At 40.3% G+C, this 22,310-nt stretch overlaps 1 long non-coding RNA gene and 1 pseudogene across 3 annotated transcripts in view; one reads left to right on the forward strand and one right to left on the reverse strand.

Moving 5' to 3' along the window:
• LOC107500882 overlaps positions 1-22,310 on the reverse strand; it is a 273,634-nt gene that overhangs the window by 87,326 nt on the left and 163,998 nt on the right. The gene's annotated exons all lie outside the window — the stretch shown is intronic.
• On the forward strand, positions 2,078-2,196 carry LOC118605646 (annotated as a pseudogene).

A 22,310-nucleotide genomic window follows, 5' to 3' on the forward strand; every position in this document is an offset into this window, starting at 1 on the left:
GGGATGTGGCTGTTTTATCTAATGTGCACAGAGAGTCAAGGAAAATTAAGAAACAAAGGAATGTATTTCAAACAAAAGAACAAAATAAATCTCTAGAAACCAACCTTAGTGAAATGAAGATAAGTGATTTATCTAACAGTTCAAAACAATGGTCATAAAGATGCTCACTAAGGTCAGGAGAGCAATGCATAAACAAAGTGAATTTCAACAAAGACATAAAAAATTTAAAAATATCAAACAGAAATCATAGAGCTAAAGAATATCATAACTGAATGGAAAAATTTGATAAAGGGGTTCAATAGATAAAGAAGATCAGAGAACCTAAAGATAAAGCTGTGTAAATCATCCAATCATAGAAGAAAAAAGAATGAAAGAAAAGCGAAGATAGCTTAAAGGACTTACGACACCTTCGAGTGGACAAATATATGTAATACAGATATCTCATAAAGAGAAGAGGCAAGAAAACTTACTCAAAGAAACAGTGGCTATTTCTTTTCCCCTAACCTGGGGAAAGAAACGGACAGCTATGTCCACGAAACTCAAAGCTTATCTAAAAAAGAATCCAAAGAGACCCAAAATGAGACACATTATAATTAAATTGTCAAAAGTTAAAGACAGAGAGTCTTCTTAAAAAGCATGGGAAAAGGAAAGTGTCATGTTCAAGAGAATCCTTATAAGATTATCAACATTTTTTCTGAGAAACATTGCAGGCCAAAAGGGAGTGAGATCATATATATTCAAAATGCTGAAAGACTAAAACGGGCAACCAAGAATATTCTACCCAGCAAAGTTATTCTTCAGCATTGAAATTGAGAGAGTTCCCCAAACAAAAGCTGAAGGAATTCACCACTGCTAGATTGGCCTTATAAGAAATGTTAAAGAGAGTTCTCTGAGTTGAACCAAAAGGATGGTAATTTGCAACATAACAACATGTGAAAGTGTAAAACTAACTGGTAAAAGTAAATATATAATTAAATTCAAAATATCCTAAATTGTAATGGTGGTAAGTAAATCACTTATAACTCGGTATAAAAGTTAAAAGACTAAAATATGTAAAATAACTATAACTACAGTAATTTGTTAATGGATACACAATACAAAAAATATTGATTGTGACATCAAAAAAATGTGATGGGGAGTGTAAAAATGTAGAGTTTTTTTTTTATATGAATTTAATGTTATCAGCTTAAAATAGACTGTTATAGCTATATTTTATGTAAACCTCATGGCAACTACAAAATAAAAAACTATAGTAGATACATAAAAGATAAAAAAAGGAAGAACTCAAAGCACACCATGACAGAAAATCATCAAATCACAAAGAGCAAGAGAGGAAGAAAGGAACAAAGGGACTATAAAACAGCCGGAATGTAATAAACTAAATCGTAATAATAAATCCATGCCTAGCAATAATTACTTTAAATGTTAATTGTCCAAATTCTCCAATCAAAAGACAAAAAGCAGCTGAATGGATTTATTTATTATTTGATAACATGTTCAGCAGATCTCCAAGTCTACCTCGATTCACATTCTCTAAGCATAGTCTTCTAGGTTGTCCTTTGAGCTACACCTTATCCTTCTGATAAATTACTTTAGTATGTGTCATTTAATTATCATGATGTAGATGATACTATTGTTGTCACCATTTTTCAGATGAGAAAACAGGCTTAGCAAGGTTAAGTGACATGTCCATGGTCACACAGGTGGGAATCGGACTCAAGCTTGGCTGACTTTAAAGTCCCTGCTCTTAATCATCTTGCTAGTCTGTCTCCTGAAAAGGATTCAAGGGCTCCACATATGTGATCCTGTTTAATTCTCACTGTTGTGCACTTTAGAGTTGGCGAAATACAAGTTCAGAGAGGTTAAATAACTTGTTCAAGGCCACACAGGATATGAGTGGCAGAGCCAGGGCTTGAACTCAGGTTTGCCTGAGTCAAGTCCAGATTCTTACCCACTTCACCACATGAAGACTCTTGATTAATTACCTAAAAATAAGCAGGTTCCTCATCTGAAAAGAAAGTGAGAATAATAATAAGCAGGAAAATTTGGAGCTTGAAGAGGTATATTAGCTCTTTCTGCCTATGGCCATGCTACGCTGAACAAGCCCGATCCTGTCTGATCTTGGAAACTAAGTAGGGCCGGGCCTGGTTAGTAGTTGGATGGGAGACCACCTAGAAAAACCAGGTATTGTAGGTATAAAAAATTAAAAAATAAGGGATTGTAAGCTGACAAGGTCCTTGCAATCTGTGAGGTCAACCAAGGGTTGCCTCGCCTAAAAAAATTTTTTTTTAATTAAAAAATTTTTTAAAAAGAAGTGTATTAGCCCTTTCAAGAGAATTTCAAAAGAACTCCATATTCTCTAAAGTGGAGAAAATGATGACATTGATTATTTGACAATGTTCTTCACTCCTTCAAACTTTCTTGACACTTAAAGACTTGACTAGTCATTAAGAGAGACATAAGAGCACGTATTTAAGGACTGATCAATAGATTACATTTTAAAATAATAATAATTGTTATTGTTTCATTGTTGTTGTTTGTTGTTGTTGTAATTGCATTCACTTGGAAGTCAATGGCTCCAAGACTTAATGTGCCTCCTTCGGGGTTTAGTTTCTTAACTGGCAGTGCCTTAGGCGCTGAGGAAAGAGGAGTGTAAAGTACTGTAAATTTTGTACTATGAATTATCACTGCATGAAAACATTCCCAGGCCTTTTGGTGTAAGTTTGTTCTAATGTGCTACAACCTGAGAAGAAACAGCCAGCCCATGTTCCATGATTTTAAAAAGAGACTGCCCATAAAAACAGTACAAAGTAGACAAGTTTTCATTTATTTTCTTTGGAACATTCCTGTTGGCAGCTGCACGCGTTTGGTTAATGGAATATTCTTGACTCATTAAACAGATTCATTCAGGGAAAGGAGCCACTGGGACCGGGGAGACATGAGGAGCCACCCTTGCTCTCCCTTGGCATATCCTCTAAAAGTGGTGCTTTTTTGATGACTCTCAACAATAGTATGTTGACACGATGGGTATTAGAATCATGATAAAAGACATTAGAGAAAGCAGATTGAAAACAAGGCTGTGAGTCTCAAACAGGAACGAAGTTAAAGGGTGGGGCCTCTTTTCCGTGCTCGCCTGGCACCTTGGGGTGGGGAATGTGGGCAGTGAGGCCCAGCTCCAAGCTGACCATTTTTACACTAGGACTTGGCCTTACCTCCACACACCTCACCTGCCCCAGACTTTATTCCAATAATATCCATGGCTAATCTCTAGGACCCCTGGGTCCTCAGTCCCATGCCTAGTGCTATTTATGAAATGCAGCAGGCTCCAGAGTAGGAAAGAAGCTCAGAACACTGGTTCCCAGAGCTCTGTTAAAGAGGCTGTGGCCTGGAATTGTGCCCATCAACAATTTGCTACATGACTTCATGTCAAGCTAAGCAAAATGTGTCTACCACCTCCAAAATGAGAACTAGACAATTCTTCATAATATTCCAAAAAATAACTTTAAGTGGCAGTTAAAACTTTGATAGATGAGTGAATTTTAACATTGATGTGTTGGCAGGAACTTTTGGTTCCAGGTAGACCAAATCCCATTACAGTAATACAACTGCAACAAATGTAATATCCAGCTCTTCCCAGGACCGACTTATTTCTAGTAATATTTAATACCACAAAACTCTACTACCACCTGAGTCTGATAATTCTTTGGAATTTTTTCATGTTAAATTTGACCTATTAATACTGAGGAAAAAAATTCTCTAGTCAAATATTGACTAATTTTTCCGATAAAGTACTCCCATCAATGACAAATAATTGTATAGTGCTTTGAGATGTTTACTATCAAGACCTGTTTCTCTTTTAAATGCCATTGTGATCATTTGTTGTTTACATGTCATCTCTCTGCTCCTCCAACTCCAATCTCCCCACCTCTCCTAGATCCAGACTTCTAACTTGATGCCTGATCTACCCCAAAGTGGCATCTCTTGGCTCAAAAACTCTTTTAAAAATTTCTGGGTGACAGAGCTTAACTAGACTTATTGTGGTGATCATTTTACAATATATACAAGTATCCAATCTTTACATCATATACCTGAAACTAATATGTCATATGTCAATTGTACCTCAACTTTAAAAAGTTAATTTATTGTATATAAATTATACCTCAACAAAGCTGTTAAAATAAAATAAAAATATCTGAAATTCACTTTGGGAAGGATTGTCTGACTCCAGGGAATATCTCCTTACTTTGGGTTCTTGGTTTGGTTAATTTAAAGGCTCTGCTGGAACCAATCAACCCTGCAGACTATGAAAGAACCCTAAAGAGAAGGGCAATTCAGGCACATGTGCATGCATGCACATGCGTGCACACACACTTGCACAAGAAACAGTTTCAGATAATTCAATTCCATCACTTCTAAGGTCCATCCCAAGACTTTACACATGCATGGGCTATAAATTATGCAAGTTGGAATAGAAAGAATCAAGGTAACTTGAAAAGTGATAAGGAAGGAGTTAGGTTTTCCATAAGTAATCAACTTCCATAAATATGAACACAAACAACTCTGCTCAAGAGAAAACAATCTTTCTTTTTCCTTTCTACATAGGAGTTTCACCCCACAGTATTATAAACTAGCCATTCACCCAGAGAGAGAAAAAAACCTATAGACTTTGCCATTTCCTTGTTTTGTTTATTGTATCCCAGAAAGAGGGGCACTGAAGTCACATAAACTCCTATACTCTAGAAGCAAAAACTTTTTTTAAAGTGTACTTTATGTTAAATAAACTTTCTGAAGCATTGCCATTCGTTGGAGAAGAATGTAAATCTGGACTTAATGGGCCTCAGATGTCCTTCGGGGCTGTCTGAACATGGCCATGAATGGAAAAGTACTAAGCCCCAGAAGGTATTAGTGTTCACAGCTGTGGATCTGCTCAAATGGAGACTTTCTCCTTCTTTTAGAGATGAATTTTGTCTCCTTGAAGGGGCAGCTGTAGGGCTATGCAACATGGGCCACGGAGGAGAGTTCAGGGTGAGTGTTGATAGAATTTCTGATGTCACCCAGGACTCAACAGACATGAGAATCAAGAGTTACCAGTTACCAAGCCTATCACAAATACATCCACGTTTTTCCACCAGGAGACTCCACCCTGCCCTCCTTCGATATATAGAACCCATTTGCAAGTGTAGTCTTCTAAAAGGATCTCCTCCAAAGGCAGACATACACCCTCAGAGGGAAAAAACATGGTTCACTTCCTTTAATCAATGTTTTCTACTTTTGTCCATGGGCTCAGAAGACTCTGAAACAGAAAAATTTGGTCTGGGAAAAGTGGCATGGATTTTTCCACTTCTATATAAAAGTCCAGAACTCGCTCCTGAAGACTGTTGAGATCATGAAAAACAAGGAAAGATTGAGCAACTCTCAGACTGGAGGAGCCTGGGCAGACATGACAACCGAATGTCATGTGGTGCCCAGGATTGGATTCTGGAGTTTTGTTAAGAGTAATGTACCAGCGTCTCCTAGTTTCTTAGTTTTGTCAAAGGTACCATGGTAATGTAAGATGTTAAAAATGGGGGAAACTGGGTAAGGGACATATAAAAACTATCTATACTTCTTTTCAACTTTAAACCTAAAATTACACCAAAACAAAAAGTTAAAAATATATATAAGTCTGAAAAAATAAAATCCATGATAACAGCACAGCATAAAAATCTTAATAGCAACAGGAATGGCGGGCATTTAGTGTTGAAGATATGCTAGCCACTGAGCCGACAAGCCCTTGACTGACAGTAGATAGTGAATCCTCTCAACAACTCTATGCCATGAATCATAATTTCATCCCCATTTCTTAGATGATGAAACTGAAGCTTAGGGAAGTTTGGTAACTTACCCAAGGGCACAAAATTGATAGGGGCAGAGGTAGAATTCAGACCTAGACAGAATACCTCCAAAGACTGTTTCTTACGTGCCATCTCATGGCATCTACCATTCCAGCATTTCTTCCCTTCACAAGATGAGGGAACATTTCCTTGAACAGTAACTTGAAGAGATAAAATTGTATCTAATAATGGAGTAAAAATATAAGGGCTCTCATTTAGAAAGATGGGGAGATAGGTTCTGTTCCCCTCTTTCTAAGTTATCACAATTTGTATTCATGTTTTCATTTATAAAAGTAGTAACTGACCATGGTAAAACTGTAAAGAAGGATCTAAAATGAAAATTAAAATGCTCCCTGAACACCCACCCTCGAGTTCTAATGATCATAGTAAGAAGGGCTATGTTTCAGGTTCATAATAATCAGAGTTCGTGCACAGAGAAAATATAGATTTGTTCATCCAATCCTGGCATATGAGAACCCCAATAAGCCCTCAGAACTTTGTGGGAGTAATTTTTAGAAATAAACAAAAGCAATACTCAACTGAGCAGAAAATGAACTCCTAAAACTCTCTCTCTGGGGAGTTGGCATGAACGGGAAAGGTAAAAGGGCTCAGGAAGTTTAAGATGAATTCTTGGCTGATGAGCCCTAGCTGGCTGCTAAGGGAAGCTGGAGAGATTTAAGCAGCATCCCAATGTTTTAAAATTAACATGAGACAGGACAGCTATGCTTTCCCTGGGAGTCAGTATAGCCCAGTGAAGAAATAATTAAAATTCTATATTAGTTAGGAATGTTTTCTGCAAATAACAGAAAACCTAATAAACAACGGTAGAAGTTGCATAAGGACGATCTCAGGCTTCATTTAGCAACTCAGCAATTTTGTGAAGGTAGCAGGTCTTTCCATCCTTCTGCTTAATCAAACCCAGCATAGAGGATTTTTGTGCATATATTTTTCATTTGCTGATCCCAAGATAGCTGCCACAGCTCAAGGCATCAGCGTTGGAAACTGGAGGCAAGTAGGGGGTTAAAAGACTTTCTCTTCACAAGGGCCTATTGATCTTGGAAAAAAATCCGTCCTAGTAGCACCCAGTTTAAATTTCTCCTCAGGTCTTGATGGCCTGACTAGGTTTGGTTCCAGTTATGAACTGCATGGTGTCGCCAAAATGCATATGTTGAAGCCCTAAACCTCCGTGCCTTAGAATGTGGTTATATTGTGAGACATGGTCTTTAGATAGCTATGATTAAGTTAAAACAAGGCCACTAGGGTGGCCCTGATTCCTCCTGACTGGTGTTCTTTAAGGGGAAATTTGTGCATGTAGAGAGCCATCAGGGATGCACGCACGCAGAGGACATGGTAAGAAGGCAGCCATCTGCAAACCAAGGGAAAGGCGTCTAATGCAGCCAGTCCTGCTCACACCTTGATCTTAGACTTCTAGCCTCTAGACTGTAAGAATTAAATTTGTTGGTTAAGCTACCCAGTCTGTGGTATTTTGTTATGGCAGCCTTAGCAAACTAATACAGTCCTCTAGCTGCAAAAGAGTCTATAAAAAAGGATATTTACAAAAGGAAATGAGATGGCCTATGTTACAGTAATCCGAGTGGCAAACATGATTTCTTGTGTGTGTGTGTGTGTGTGTGTGTGTGTGTGATATAAGAATTTAAAAGTTGTATTTCTCCCTGTTGCTACTGTTGCAGTGGTCTGTGTGTGTGACCCAGATAATGCAACCCTCCCCCCCCGCCGCCCCAAAAATGTCTTAGCTACCCGAAGTGTGTAAGATAAGCAGACACCCGTGCGGCTGGTTGATAAGACACCAAAGACGTCATCATAGAGTATAGAGCAAAAGGGACTCTAATGCAGATTTAGAGAGCGTGGTCCCTATCCTCCTGGGACTATATTCCTCCGTCTCTTGGTTCCTGACTGCTCTGCTTTGAAGAAGAGGCCTCTGCTGATCGACCATTGCAGATCGACAGCATCCGAGCCAGTATCGACCGGTCACTGCTTAATATGTGTCTTGTCTCCACCAGCACCTCTGGGTGGTCTGCTAGGACTGAAATCCATCAGGATCTGGTATGATTAAACTTGTGTGATGCTCTGGCAACTATTCGTGTGTGTGTCGTCCTTGCTTAGTTGGTTTCTTGCTGGGCTCATTATATATACGTATCTTAGACAAAGGGCTCTCCGACCTCGTACTGGCTTGGCCTTGGTGAGTAAGTTGAGCCACCTGTGCACACGTCCACAGAGAAGTTGGACAGCCTGATTGTCTGGGGCTGGGCATTCTAACCCCATACAAACCAATGTTCAGAGCACATAACAGTTTGGGTGAGTAGCTATTGGGTAGCTACTCACCCAATATCACAACTCTTGAGTAGATAGAGCTGGATTGCAGTTCTACCTCTGCTATTTAGTAGTGAGCATGGATAAGACACAGAGCTTTAGTTCAGTAAAATGGGGATAATAATGAATAGTTATTCTCCTTTCTACCCCCCCAACTCTGAAATTCTAAACCTGAGGGGGCATTCTTCTCAGGAAGGACTTTGTTTCTAAGACAAATGAAACCACACAGGAATACAAACAACATACATTTTCCTAAAATGGAGGTACCTTACAATGTTTCCTGATGTCCTTTTCCAACTTTCAATTATGCAATAGCTTATTTCCCAAAAGAATCAATTCAACAAATTTGAATTTCCTTTCCTTACATTTTCAAGGAACCCAGGGCACATTAATGAATTGTTTACGTACATATGCCTACATAAAAGGAAAGACCTGACACCTCTCTATTATATTATAAACTTCCCAAGGGCAAGGATTGTTTATAATCATTGTGAGATCCCATAGGCCACTATACCTATAGGCAATAAGGGCTTCTTGACTAAATGAATGGAAAACACGCCTCTGGTAATCCATCTTATGATTAATTTATTTCCCAAAGTCTTATCAAATACTAGCAATTAACATGCTACTTTTTGGAAGATGGGTCTCAGCATCTTTAAAGTCAGTCAAGATTCAAATTACTTCCTTCTCTGAAGAGCTTCACAGAGTGAGAAAGCCATCATGAAAAAATACGTGTTTTTCTTATATTAAGAAGTTTTTTTTGAAAGCTCCAAGAAAAGATGCATTAGTTAATAAACAGTATGAAAACAACTGATTAGGTGAATGAGAAATAAAATCAATCTTTTTGAATAATTTTTTCTTCCCCCAAATTTTAGTTAAAGATTTAAATGTAAAAAAAATAGAAAAAGTGGGCGATTTAAAAAAAAAAAAATCTTAGTTTGTGGAAGAGTTCCTAAGCATATCCTGAAGCAAAAAAAAAGAATTGATAAATTTGCCATTAAAATAAATTTTCAAAATTTATATGGAAAAAATATCATAAACAAAACCAAATGACAATTGAGAAAGTGGGGAACTACTGAAAATACCTATGGCAGAAAAGGATTGTTTTCCTTTATACATAAAGAGATCTTCAAATCAATAAGACCCAGGTAAATAGTTCAATAGGAAATTTTACATGAGCAGAAAATTCTCAGGAAAAAAGTGGTCATTGTTTAGGAATAAGGTTGGAAGCTTAAGGAAATAGTAATATAAATAATAACGGAAAACACTTATTTTAAGATTGGCGAAATTAACAAGTTTGATGGTACACATATGTGTGATGGTGTGCACAACCACGCATTCTCATACATTCATTCTGGAGTTTAAAATGGCATAAACTTTTTGAAGGACAATTTGATAACATCTGTCAAAATTTTAACTTTCCAGACCCTTTAATCAAAAAAAAAAAAAATGTGACTCTAAGTAAGTTATTTTAAAAATATAAGAGATAGATGTAAATTTAGGATATTTATTGTAACACTGCTTGAAATAAAGCAAAACAACCTATTCATTAATAGGGGGCAGGTAAATACATTAGTATGTTCACACAATTGAATACTACATAGCAATTTTTTAAATGAGTTTATCTAGATTCTTTAACTAGATAACATCCAAAATGTACTAAGTGAAAATAGCAAGTTGTAGAACAAGATGTCCAATATACTTTTATTTGGGTAAAAAAAAAATAATAAGAATAATAATAAGATATATGTTTGTATGTGCCTAGAAGATTTCTGGAAGGATATACAAAATGCTGTTAACTGTGGTTACGTCTGGAAATAATTCTGTTTGAAATTTTTATGATGATTGTGTATTGCTTTAGTAATAAAGAAAAATAGTTAAAATACAAAAAGCCCCACGCTGCTTCCTCTGAAATCTCTCAAATGGGGAAAATTAAGCTAAAAATGTTAGGGCTTTTCACTTCCTCCTAAGATTGGGCTTTTAGAAAAAGGGGGGAAAAGCCTTAAGGAGAGGAATGCCTTGCGCGAATCTTACAGAGCTCAGTTCGGAAGGGAATCTCCTGATTTGGGGTCTGAGTGTGGGAGGGACTAAAGGGCTGAGGCAGTGAGGCGGAACTCCTGCTGTCCGCTTTGGGCCTTGCTGCCACCCTGGATAGGAAAGCAGCAGGACTCAATTCCCTAATTCCTTCCTGACTTTAGAATTAAAGCCAGCTCAGGAGGAAAGGAGAAGGGGGTGGGTGAGGAAAGGCCCCCTGGGAAAGACATCAAACAGAATGGAAGCATCTCTGACCTCTGGGTCACAAGCCACTTAGAACAAACGCTGCCCTCTCCTCCAGCCCACCCTGGGCGCCAGTGCTGGAAGCCAATTCTGAGTGATTTAGGAAATCACCCCAGCCCTGGGGCTAGGGCAGGCAGGAAAGGAGCGATTAAGAGCGAGAGGGAGAAGTGAGGCTTCCTCGGGAATGAGCACATTTGGAAGCAAGTCAGGAAGGGGGCAGGAAGCTTCTCTCATAAAACAATCTGACAATTATGTGTCAGTCTAGGAGAAGGGCTCTGGAAATTATGGGGCTGCCGCCGCACTCCCAGGTCCTGCCCCTGGCGATTTCCTCATGCCTGCAATGAGCTGCAAGAGGAAATTATATTTAGGGCCAGGTGTTTGTTCCTCTATGTTTGGGTTCAATTTGGGACTGAGGATTTTGCACTCGCATGCAGAGGACACAATTCGCAGCTGTGTTGTAAAGCACAGAGGCTACACTGATTCCAGCTGGACGGGCACACTGGCATTACTACTACCATACCTGGCATTTACCAAATGCTCACTCCAGCCAGGTGCTTGACCTGCATAAACTCACAGCACCCCACAGTGGATACTGAGAGCTAGAGAGGTCCAGCGACTTGCTGCAAATAAAGAGCTGGGAGTGGCAGAACAAGAATCTGAACCCAGACATTCTGTCTCCAGATCCCCGAACTCGAAATCCAGCTGAAACAATATTTTATGGATATTTTTCATAAGAGCAACTAGGACTATTATTTTATATACGTATCTGGAAGAAATAAATTCCTAAGCAGACTCCTACCCAACCAAACACGAACTGCCTTTGCCTTGTCTGCCATTCATTCACTCATTTGTTCATTCATTCCTTCATATCTATTAAGTCCCGATGGTACAACCAGCAGAGTTAGAAACTACAAAATCACAAGACCCACTCCTGCTTCTGAAGATGAGAGGTCAAATTGTATAGACTGAGTCCAAATATATTTGCAGTCTTCTCCTAGGCCTTGACATGATTCTTCTGGGCCCATTCTGGGTTTCGCCTGGAGCAGACACATGCCTTCCAACCCTCAGGTCCAGGAAGAGCCTTCCCAGCACCCACGTTTGACAGAATCCTGGCAGATTCCAGCCCTCCTCTTGCCCCCCCCCACCCCCTCTCCATTCAAAGAGGGAACTTCTCAGAGGTGGTGAGACATTTGTTCAGGTGCTCACAGGACACAGTCTGACTTTTCCCACTTGGCCCCAGAGAGTATGGCTCTTAGAAGCCCCCCTGTGGCATCTGAGAGGAGTCCAGGGGAGCAGCAGTAGAGGGCCTTGACTGCCCGCATCCCTAGCTGGGTCACCCTGGGCAAGTCACTTCATCTCTCAGAGCCTCTTCTGTAAGGTGAGGCTGTCGTGAGGATGAAATGAAACAGCAAGGTTTCATTTTGAGCGAGCGCAGTTCTTGGAACACAGTAAGCATTCATTAAGTCTTGGCCATGACCCCGAAGGTCTGTGCCGTGTGCTTTGCTGGAGTAAGCCAATCGTGCTCTCACAGCCTCTTCTATTAACAAAATACTCCCAAGATACCAGAAACACTTTACTTCCTCCCTAGCTCAATTTTGTGATGCCTAAATCACATTAATCTTTTTGAAATAAACTACACTTGATAACATGATCACTTCCTTAGTCGCACATTTATTAATTACTTGCAAATGCTAAGGCAGACAATATGCACAGTGGAGAGGAACAACGTCTCTAAAGCTAGACATCCACGTTCAGATCCCACCTGAGCTACTTGGCAAGTTACTGAACATCTTTGAACCTTAATTTCCTCATCTGTAAAAATAGGGATAATAAAGATAGTTCTTATCCCATCAGGTAATTGTAAGCATCAGATGAAGTAATATAAAATTATTATGTGCCTGGCTTGAGGCTATTATCATTTTTTGTTATTGTTGCACTGAAAATTAAACAAGCAAAACAGACATAATCCTTGACTTATGAGGTAAATGAACAACGCCCATAGTCTTTAGCATGTAGCCAGAGTTAAATATAGCAGAACATATATGCCAATTAAAATAAGAATTTGGATGAAATAGAAACTAGAACACTGAGTATTACTGAGAAGGAACCATTAAAATTTCTCAGTTTTCTGCAATTTTCATTGAGAAACAAGTGACTGGTGAAGACATGAGAAGCCCGTAGAAGTTTGTGGTAGAAGTGTCCTAAAGCCTTCAGATTTGCAGTTTTATGTTAAGTGGTTCTATAAAAGAACACTTCAATACATCTATTTCCAGAGGTTACTTCTTAGAGGTGAGCCGCTACCCCCTCCTCTGGGCAACTCCTGCCCTCGTGTCTGCCATTGCATGAAGAGACTGGCAGGTAACAAACGTCACCTCTCCGCTCTAGGATTTCTGCCATATGGAGAGTCCCTTTAGCGCTTCGATTGTCTTGCAATTGTTTTAAATAGTGGTGCATTTAGTTATTCATTCTTCCTTCACATTCCTTCTCTATACTGACTACAAGTTTTTTTTTTCTTTTCACTCCCACCCCTGCCCTGGTGTCCTGCACCCAGTAGTACTCAAGTAAGTTCTTACTCCCTCGCAAATCTCTTACTTGGAATCTCCAATTTTACTCCTTCGCCTTGGCAAACGGATCAGTGCAGCATTCAAAGGAAAAACAGAAGAGTCCAGGAGGGGGCAGTGGTGGGGCAGAGCTTGCCAGAGAAAGGGAAATGCCAGTTATCATCCCAGATGACTTCAGGACACAGAAAACATTTGGATTTAGCCCAGGAGAGGGTGCTACCTACTTCCAAGACAGCCTCGTCAAGAAGGCTGGGCAGGGCCGGTCCCCTGAAATGAGGCTAAGGTTCAGGCTTCCGAGTAGCCCTTTCATCAGTGCAGAGAAAATGCTCTAACTCCCCATGTCTTCCTTTGATAAGAACTCTTCTAAATTAAACGGATAATAGGCACGAGTCTAGGGAGCATGAACATAGCAGAACAGATACAAAGCTTCTTTTGTTCTAAGCATTTATCCAAGTAGCTCATTGGACACCAGAGGCAATGTGAAAAAATCCTCCATCACCACCCTACTACCGATGCACACTCTAAGGCTGTTTTTTTTTTTTCAAAGATTCTGAGAAAAGAGGGGAAGTGTTAAATATAGGGATGGGGGGTTAGAGATCACAAGATACTGAATAAGCTCTAAATTGGGACCTTTTCCCAGACCTTACATGAGGTATCTCTCCATTTCCAATGATATTCAAAGTCCTTTCTGTCTGTGTGGTGGAATAACTTCTCTGGAGCCTGGGATCTGGAAGACTGGCCTTGATATTCCTAGCTGCATTCCCGATCCTTTCTCCCCAACGCTCTCCAGCCACTTCCTTCATTTCCTGAGCATTTGAAATGCCCACACCTTAAATAGGAACGAGCACTAGCATCCTTTCAGCCATAAGATGTAACTTTTGCTCAGAACGCACTTTAAACAATACGTACTATTATATTGGAGCAGATCACTCACCTGTTTCTCATTTATCTTTTGAAAAGTCAGATACCATGCTTTCTCTGACCAGAAACCCAAATAACCAAAGTCATAAATGAGTAGGAAATGAAGTGGATGTCAAAGTGTGGCTTCTGACGGGAACCTGAGTTTAAAAAGCAGCCTCGAGACAGCGTTGGTGGGAGTGCATTTGCAGAGGACACGACTATGCCCATATTTAACAGCCAGTTTCACCCAGCAAGTCCCATGCTCTGTATCGCCCCCTACAGACCTACTGGTGCATACGCACAAACATACACACGGATGCAAACCTGTCGCAGAGACATTCATAATCGCAAAAATCTGGAAACGAGTACCTATTAACAGAAAACCAGTTAAATTGATTATGGTACCGCAACTGTACGATGGGATACTATGCTGGTTTGGAAAGATGTTGAGAATTATCACTATATTTTTAAAGAAGTATATTACGGTGCAGCATTTATGTTACATATGTACACATTTATATAGTTATGCTTTTTTTTTTTTTTTAAAAAAAAAAAGAGGGTTCTATGCACCTGGAAAAGTTCTAGAAGGACATCACAAAAGCTTTTGACATAGTGACTTTTAGGGAGCGAGACTGGGGATGTGGGACACATTTCCCCCGACATAGTTTAGTACTGTTTGAATGATTTACATGTACAACTTCCGTAATAACAAAACCAGCATCAAGGAGGAGTAGGCGCTCCTCTCATCTGCCTTTACAGACGTTTTTGGATTTAGAGTCCAGGTTCTAGAAATACAGAAGTGGGGGACAATGGCGTGCGCCGGAACCAGCCCCTGCGGCTGAGCTCGAATCACATTAGATGTGAAACCATTATTCTCACTTTGATGCTCAGGTAACAGGTGATGCTCACTACATTAGGCTTTTATGAAGGACCTCGATGACAGAGTGCAATGTCTCGGAGTGACTAAAGACGCCATGACTAGCTGACGGGGACAGGCACATTGTTCTTGGCAGCTGAGACTGATGCTGTGAGACACATCCCTGAGCACTCGAATTAGAGGAAATTTTTGCTAGATGTATTGGTTGGGATTAGCTTCAGCTGTGATGACAAGCGAACTTCGAATAACAGCGCCCTGGATAAAAGTTATCATTTCTCTCAGGGTATGGTATGCTGCACCATCTCTGTAGTTGCTCCCTCAAGCGTGGCTTCAACCTCATGCTCCAGGGTGGTGGTTTCTACATTTTAGGGAGCAGGATAGAGAAAGACATGAAGAAGAACAGACCAAGTGCATACGCATTATGCATCTTAAGGGGAGTTTCTAGGAGTTGCCACTAGACACTTTTACGAAACTACTTGCATTGGTCACAACTCAGTCTGTTGCCTGCCTAGCTGCAAGGAAAGCTAGGAAACGCAGTCTTAATGCCGAGTGGCTGTAGGCACGGCTTAAATTTGGGGTTCTAAGCTATTACCATAGAAGGGAAGGGTGGATACTGGGAGATGACGAGTGATTTCTGCAACACCAATCTAACCTACTTCTCCTCCCCCTGAAACTACTGTCCAAAAATAAGTTGGTTTATCAGCTCAGCAAATAGTAGAGGTAAGGAAAAGTATTGTGCTTGGCGACATATCCACCTTTATGAGCTTAGGGAAACAAATGAAGGAAAGTTTTGCTAATATTTTAACATTGATAAGATGGCGAGATGTCCTAGAACTTCAGTCACCTATGTTTCTCCCATCTCTGCCCCCAGCTTTAGAATCGTGAACATGGATGGCACATACTAGCTACTGGGGACAGGAATCATGTCATTCCTATAATAGTTCCATAATAAACATCAACAGAATATAGTAGAACTGGCCTATGATGTAATTTAGGGACTATTTCCTGTGAATGAAACAATATGCACCGGAATAGAATTCTATTTATGCTATGGGAAAGACCCATGGGTCTTCGGATTTAGGTTCAAGGAAAAAGGAATTCATCAGCTAATTACATTGGATCCCTGAGGACTAAAGATAGTAGCGTTATAAAAGAATTGGAATTTCAGAGACTCTCAAGATTAGGAAGAACTAAATCCTGTTTTGGAGTAGACAGTGGCAGGCTCTCTCATCATTCCTACTGGCTACCTGTCTTTGGAGCCACCAAAGATGGCTGTTCATAAGTCTCTGCAAAGAGGGGACCTGAAGCCCCCCTGTCCCTGCCATAGCTATCACTTACTGAATGTTCCCAGACACAGGATGGCTCTTCACTGGGAGTCACGACAAGGTGACAAGGTGCTTTTATGTGTTCTAGCCTGCGGGCCACCAGGTAGCAGTACAAAGCCAAATGTGTAATCCATGAAGTTAACCTCCACACTGTGGTCTTCTGTCTTGCGAAAAGCAAGTCACTTTACGGTTCTTTGATCAATAAATAGCACGAGGGTATAGAGATAAAGGAACAGAATATTAACATGAAGGTGGCAGACTAAACGAGGCCCCTGCAGATGCCTCAGAGAGGTGGGAGCTCGGAGGCTCCTTAACAGTGGCCCTTGGTAACTACGGAGGAGCACTGCTCCAGGAGTAAGGATTTGTGACCACTCTGTCTCAGCACCGATGGATAGCTTGACACTGAACCCACCTTTAGCCCCATCCTCCTGAACTCTTGGCTAGTGGGGACTCAGTGGTCATCATGTCATTGAAGGTCTCAAGCTAGGAATCTCCCCTGATATGCAACTGCCCACCTGGCCTCTCCCCTACAGGTTCTACCAAGCTGCTTAAATTATGCTACAACCCCAAATTGACTTGAGTTCTCCCCAAACCTGTGTCTCCCAGTCTCCTTCATCTTACTAAATGGCCAGGACATTCTGCCAAGTGTTCTCGAAAGCCTCGGAGCCTTCCCTGTCTCCCTCTCTCACATTCCATCTCCAAAGCATCGGCAACTCCTACTGGTCCTGCCTTCAATGCATATCCAGCATTGACCATTTCTCATCACTTCCACTGGGCCAGGTGACCATCCCCTCCTCTGGGTTTCTACAAAGTCTCCTAAATGCTCTTGCCACTTCCCTCTCACCAACCCATTCTTTCCACCTTTGAAAACCTAAGCCAAGTCTAGGCACTCCTTGGTTCCAGAACTTCTGTGGGCCTCTCCATTCCATGTGGTCACATCCCAAATCCATAGCAAGCCTCCAAGCCCTCTGTGACATGCCCTGCTTCTCCTACCTCACCTTCTGCACCCTCCCCCCGTGCTCTGCTCCAGCCTGCCTGCCACGTCACAAGTGAGGCAAGAGCTTAGTACTTCCCATATTGCCCACATTCTCTTCCTCCAGCTATCTGCTAGGTCTGCTCCTTCACTTCATGCAAGTCACTCTCTAATGCCCCCTGATAAGAAACACTTCCTGACCACCCCGTTGTCCTACTTTAATTTTCTTCATAATACTTAGCCCCACTTGACAGAGTATGTATTTGTTTTTTACTGTATCTGTCCCCACTAAAATGGAACTTCCATGGATGCAGGGTATTTTCTCCTGAGAACAGTGCCTGACACAGAGCAGACAAATATTTTAAAAACTAATGATGTTGCACATTGCCTAGTTAATATACAGCATAAGACAAAACAAATGACCACAAGGATAAGAGAAAACCCAGTCACCTATATAAATATTCATGTCTTTTTTCATAACTAACATATTATTTGTTTTTTTCATAACTAACCTATTAGGAAGCAAAAGAGAGGGAACATTTTTATTTGTTGGATGGATGAGGGGGAAAAGTCATTTACTAAGCACATATTATGTCTCAGACACTATTTTAACTCTAAAGGTAAAGAATGAGAATAGGTAAACTCCCTGTTTCATGGAGCTTATGTTACATAGGGAACATGGGGGTAGAGATGAAAGTGGAAGAAGATGGAAAGAATAAAATAAACACAAAAATAAATGGACAAGAGTTTCAAATAGTTATCAATAACACACATTTTTAAGAAATCTTACTGAGAATTACCAACAAAAATTTACCTGATTTATACATGGTGATTTACTTACGAGTCTCTTTCCTCACCCCTCACCAAAAAAAATCTTGCACTTTAAATAAAATATGTATATTTCACATCTATTAAGTTAATACAAGCTACTTTATAGCTTCTTTTAAATGATGAACTAAACTATGTCAAAGACAGTATCTCTTGTATATGAAGTTAGTGATTGATATTGTGCCTAGAAGGTACCCATTGAAAATTAGTTGGTGACTTCTCACAGGTCCACGAAAGTGAATGTATGCAAATCTCTCTGTCCTGCCCTTAAATCTTTGTGGATATTTCAGTGCACTGCTGAGAAGTTGCATGCTTTTTATTTTAGTAGAGTTGGTGAAAATTCCACATGGGTTCCTCCTTTCACAAAACTGATTGAAAACCCAGAACACCTTAAAATAAAAATAGATGTGTTTGGGAATCACAGGGGAAATGTTACTAACTCTCTGAGCGTTCAGCTCCTGCCATCCCTAGTGGTGGGAATCTACACTGTCATTCCAACTTCCTACAAACTTGGCAGGACTCTGTGTCCATTTGGGATTGTAATACCTGGGATTTCAGTTTGGGGAGGAAGGAAGGAGTCATTGCATTCCACTGAAGAGTCCTCCAGCTGAATCTCAAGAAGCCAACGCTTAAATGTCAGTGTTCTCCCAAAGGAAAGCGACGGCCCCATCTAATGAGTTTACCTGGTTAACGCTCCATAACCGTTACTGGCAGGCTCTTGTACTCATCTTTCTTGGGTAATGTTGCTTGCTGCAGCACATTCTTGTCCCTTTATTAGGAGCTTTTGGGGTTTTTTTTTGCAATTATACACAGATTTTTCATACTAAATACCCTAGACATTTCAGACCAAATGCTTCCCCAGTCCTGCATGCTTCTAGATTTAGAATGTGGGAACTGAGAAGAAGGCCAGCCAAATTGCCCTCCCCACCACCTCCACCTCTAATCTAGTGTCACGGTCAGACAAAGGAGTTGAAACCTATTACGGTGAGGGAAACCCTCAGACAGGGTGGGAGGCAGGACATGCCTGTAATGGGCTTTGAAGTGACCCAAGTTCGTTGTGGGGAGTGGGAAACGCAGAGGCTGGCCAGACACGGATCAAGCCCAGTGTCTGTGGCTCCAACTTCCCTTTCCTCCACTGTGGGTTTCAAATAAGCGATCTGCTTGCAGTTACATTCCACAAACAAGCCATTTCCTCCTCCTTGGGGGAAGGCAACTGAGAGGAGAGGGAGGAAGAAACATGCACCTCTTTAGAAAACTAGAATTGTGATAAAGCCTTCATAGGCTCTTGAGGTCTTCATTTCAGGGCACCTCTCTCTCCCTCCTTGATGTAAAAATCACAAAACACTCATATCCCATGGTGAAGACGCATGTTGCTTTCCCTGGTAAAATTATGAAAGGATTTTTAAATTTTGCTTTTAAAATTATTTGGCTCCAAAGAACTGATATCTAAACAATGCTTGGGAAATGAGAAAATCTAATTTCCAAATTGTTTTCAATAAAAATTTTAATTAACACTAAACTTATGATTGGGTTGACATGCTGTTAGCTACTGCCAGCATTTAACCAGACGTTCACTAATTTAAATTTTGTGGATTTATTTTCATATGTTAAAAAATATATTTTGCTATCTATATTTCACATACATGATTACAAATATACTACATAATTTTTTTTCAGTGTTAAATATTACCTTAAAACCCTGTGAGCTCTGAGTGCCAGGCCTATGGAGACTAACAGATACTGCAAACTGGGAGGTAAAGAGTCCTCTCTAACAGCGAAGAAAAAAATATTAATATAAAAAGGTTAGTGAATGAATTAACATGACCATAAGTTGGTTTTGCTGAAGCTCCTTGCCATCCCAAATGCTCTGCTAGAAGCCCTGAAGTTTTACACCCACTCCCCTCCAGCCTTGCCATAGGAAGCAGTAATCCCACAACAGAGGTTTCTATTTCAGACCTACTCTCTGTCCCTTGGGACTCTCCGTCAGGCTGTCCTTCCTAAACCACTTGAATCTCATTTCTCTTGCAGTTGATTTTTTTTTTCAAGATGTTAATTTCTGTGGAACCATCTGGATGTTATTAAGAAAATGTCCCAGGTCCTCTGAGGCAGCTGGCTACGGCCTCTTGCCTTATTTCCTGTGTCCTGGATGTCTAAGTTGACTTTCATAAGAAATTTGGAATATTAGCTTAAAAAAAGAAACAGTCAATATTTTTTAGGCGTTGAGCTCTTGCAGCTTAATTTCCCCAGCTGGGACTTTGCATTTTGAGTTCCCATCCTTGGCCCCTGTTCTGGGAAGGATGAAGCACGTCTGCTTTAAAAACAGAAGGTACTAGTGGTCAGGGGTGAACCAGAAATCCAGTTTTCCCCATCCTTCCCAGTTAGCCTCACAAGACCTTCCTTATGGTGGGGCTGCTGCTCAGCCATTCCTATGGCCCCAACCCCTGCTCCAAACTGAGACCCCTGATCTTGGTCCAAAATTAGACACTTTAATTCAGCTCTACCAGACTCTCTCCTTGAGGGAAAAACAATGGAACTAAGACCAAAATAAAATAAACAAAACAAAATAAAATAAAATAGGCTGGGCAACGATTCTTTGCTTGAGAGGAATAATGTGAGTAGGTGAGACATCAGAGGACACTAAATAGCCCTTTTCTAACAACAAGCAGGAGCAGCTAGTGCCAGAACAAGAAAGCTCCCAAGGATCAATTTTACTATTCAGAGTCTGCACGTGGGGCTGGGGCATGGGTTCACCCTGTTTGCTCTTTGTTACTCAAATTCAGCAACCACGTTTGGTTGCTGGCCTTAACCATTTGCCTTTTCCACTGAAGGTGTCCATGCCCACCTGCTTCTTCCTTCTTGTTCCTAGGCCTTCTCCCCCAACTGACTTCACCCTTTGGGATTTCACCAATCAAGTTAACACAAACTCTCTGGAATTTTTTTAAGACCTCCCCCCCCGCCCACCACCACCACCACTGCAGCCAAAGCTATCAAGTCAGAAAACACAGCAGGGCACCCACCCTACCGATAAAGCCAAAGTACAGAATGACTTTCCTGGAAGACAGGTGGCCTGATCATCTGTGTCTGATGCTGGTGGGACCAAGAGAAGTTGCGAAGGGAAACATACAATTCACTCTCCAGGGAGGATTCGGGTGGAAAGGTGTTCTTGTCACAATCTGCAGGAATCTATCACCCCCTATCTGGTAAAAGACACTCACTAAACGCAGCCCCTATCATTTTTTTTTTTTTAAATCGAACTACACAAAAAGTTAAAAGAATAATACAATGAACTCCCGTACTTTCTTGACTTAGATAACCAATTGCTACAATATTACATTTGCTTTCTTTCAATACTTTTTTCTCATTCATTTGAAAATAAAGTGCAAGTATAGTGACATTTTATCCCTAAATACTTCATACTTAAATACATCCCTAAATATTTCCTATGAGGCAGAACATACTCCCATCTAGTCTCTAGACCATTATCACATCCAAGAAATTTAACATTGAAAAAATACTATCTGAAAGCTCATATTCAGATTTCCCCACTGTCCCAATGTCTTTATACCTTTTTAAAATTGAGATACAACCTACCTATCATAAATTTCCTCTTTTAAAGTATACAACTCAGATTTTTAACACATTCACAGACTGGTACAATAACCGCTACTAGCTAATTCCAGAGCATCTTCCATCAGCCCAGAAAGAAGCCCAGGAACTAATCGGCAGTCCCTCCCCACTCACGCTTCCCCTGACTCTGGCAACCAGTCGTCTCCTTTCTGTCTCCGTGAACTTGCCTAGTCTGAAAATTTCATAGAAATGAAATTATAAAATATGTGGCCTTTTGCATCTTGCTTCTTTTCCTTAGCATAATGTTTTCAAGGTTCACTTATGTTGTAGGATGTATTCCTTCTTCTGGCTGAATTCTATGGTATGATATGGAAATACCACATTTTGTTTGTACGTCTGTCAGCTGATGGACAGTTGGGTTGTTTTATAGCTTTTTTTTTTAAGCCAGTATCCAAAGACCATACATTGTATTTAATTGTCATGTCTTTAGCTTCCTTTAAGCTAAATTTTACAATTTTAGAACTTTAATCTAGATTCTAGAACATTCTTGCTTTTTTCTTTTTTTCTTTTATAACAGTCAAGTTTTTGAAGAGTACATGTTGGTTGTGTTGGAGAATGTTCTTGTAGATTTATCTGTTTCCTATAATTTGATTCAGGTTAGACAATTTTGGCAATAATACCACATGGATGAGGCTGTATACTTCCTGTTGTAACACATCAGAAGGATATAATGTCAGTTTGTCTCATAATTGGTGATGTTAAATTTGGTCATTTGATTAGATGGTATTTACCAGATCT

This window comes from Rousettus aegyptiacus, unplaced genomic scaffold (genome assembly GCF_014176215.1).
Source record: "Rousettus aegyptiacus isolate mRouAeg1 unplaced genomic scaffold, mRouAeg1.p scaffold_m13_p_7, whole genome shotgun sequence".
In the NCBI taxonomy this organism is placed as follows: domain Eukaryota; kingdom Metazoa; phylum Chordata; class Mammalia; order Chiroptera; family Pteropodidae; genus Rousettus; species Rousettus aegyptiacus.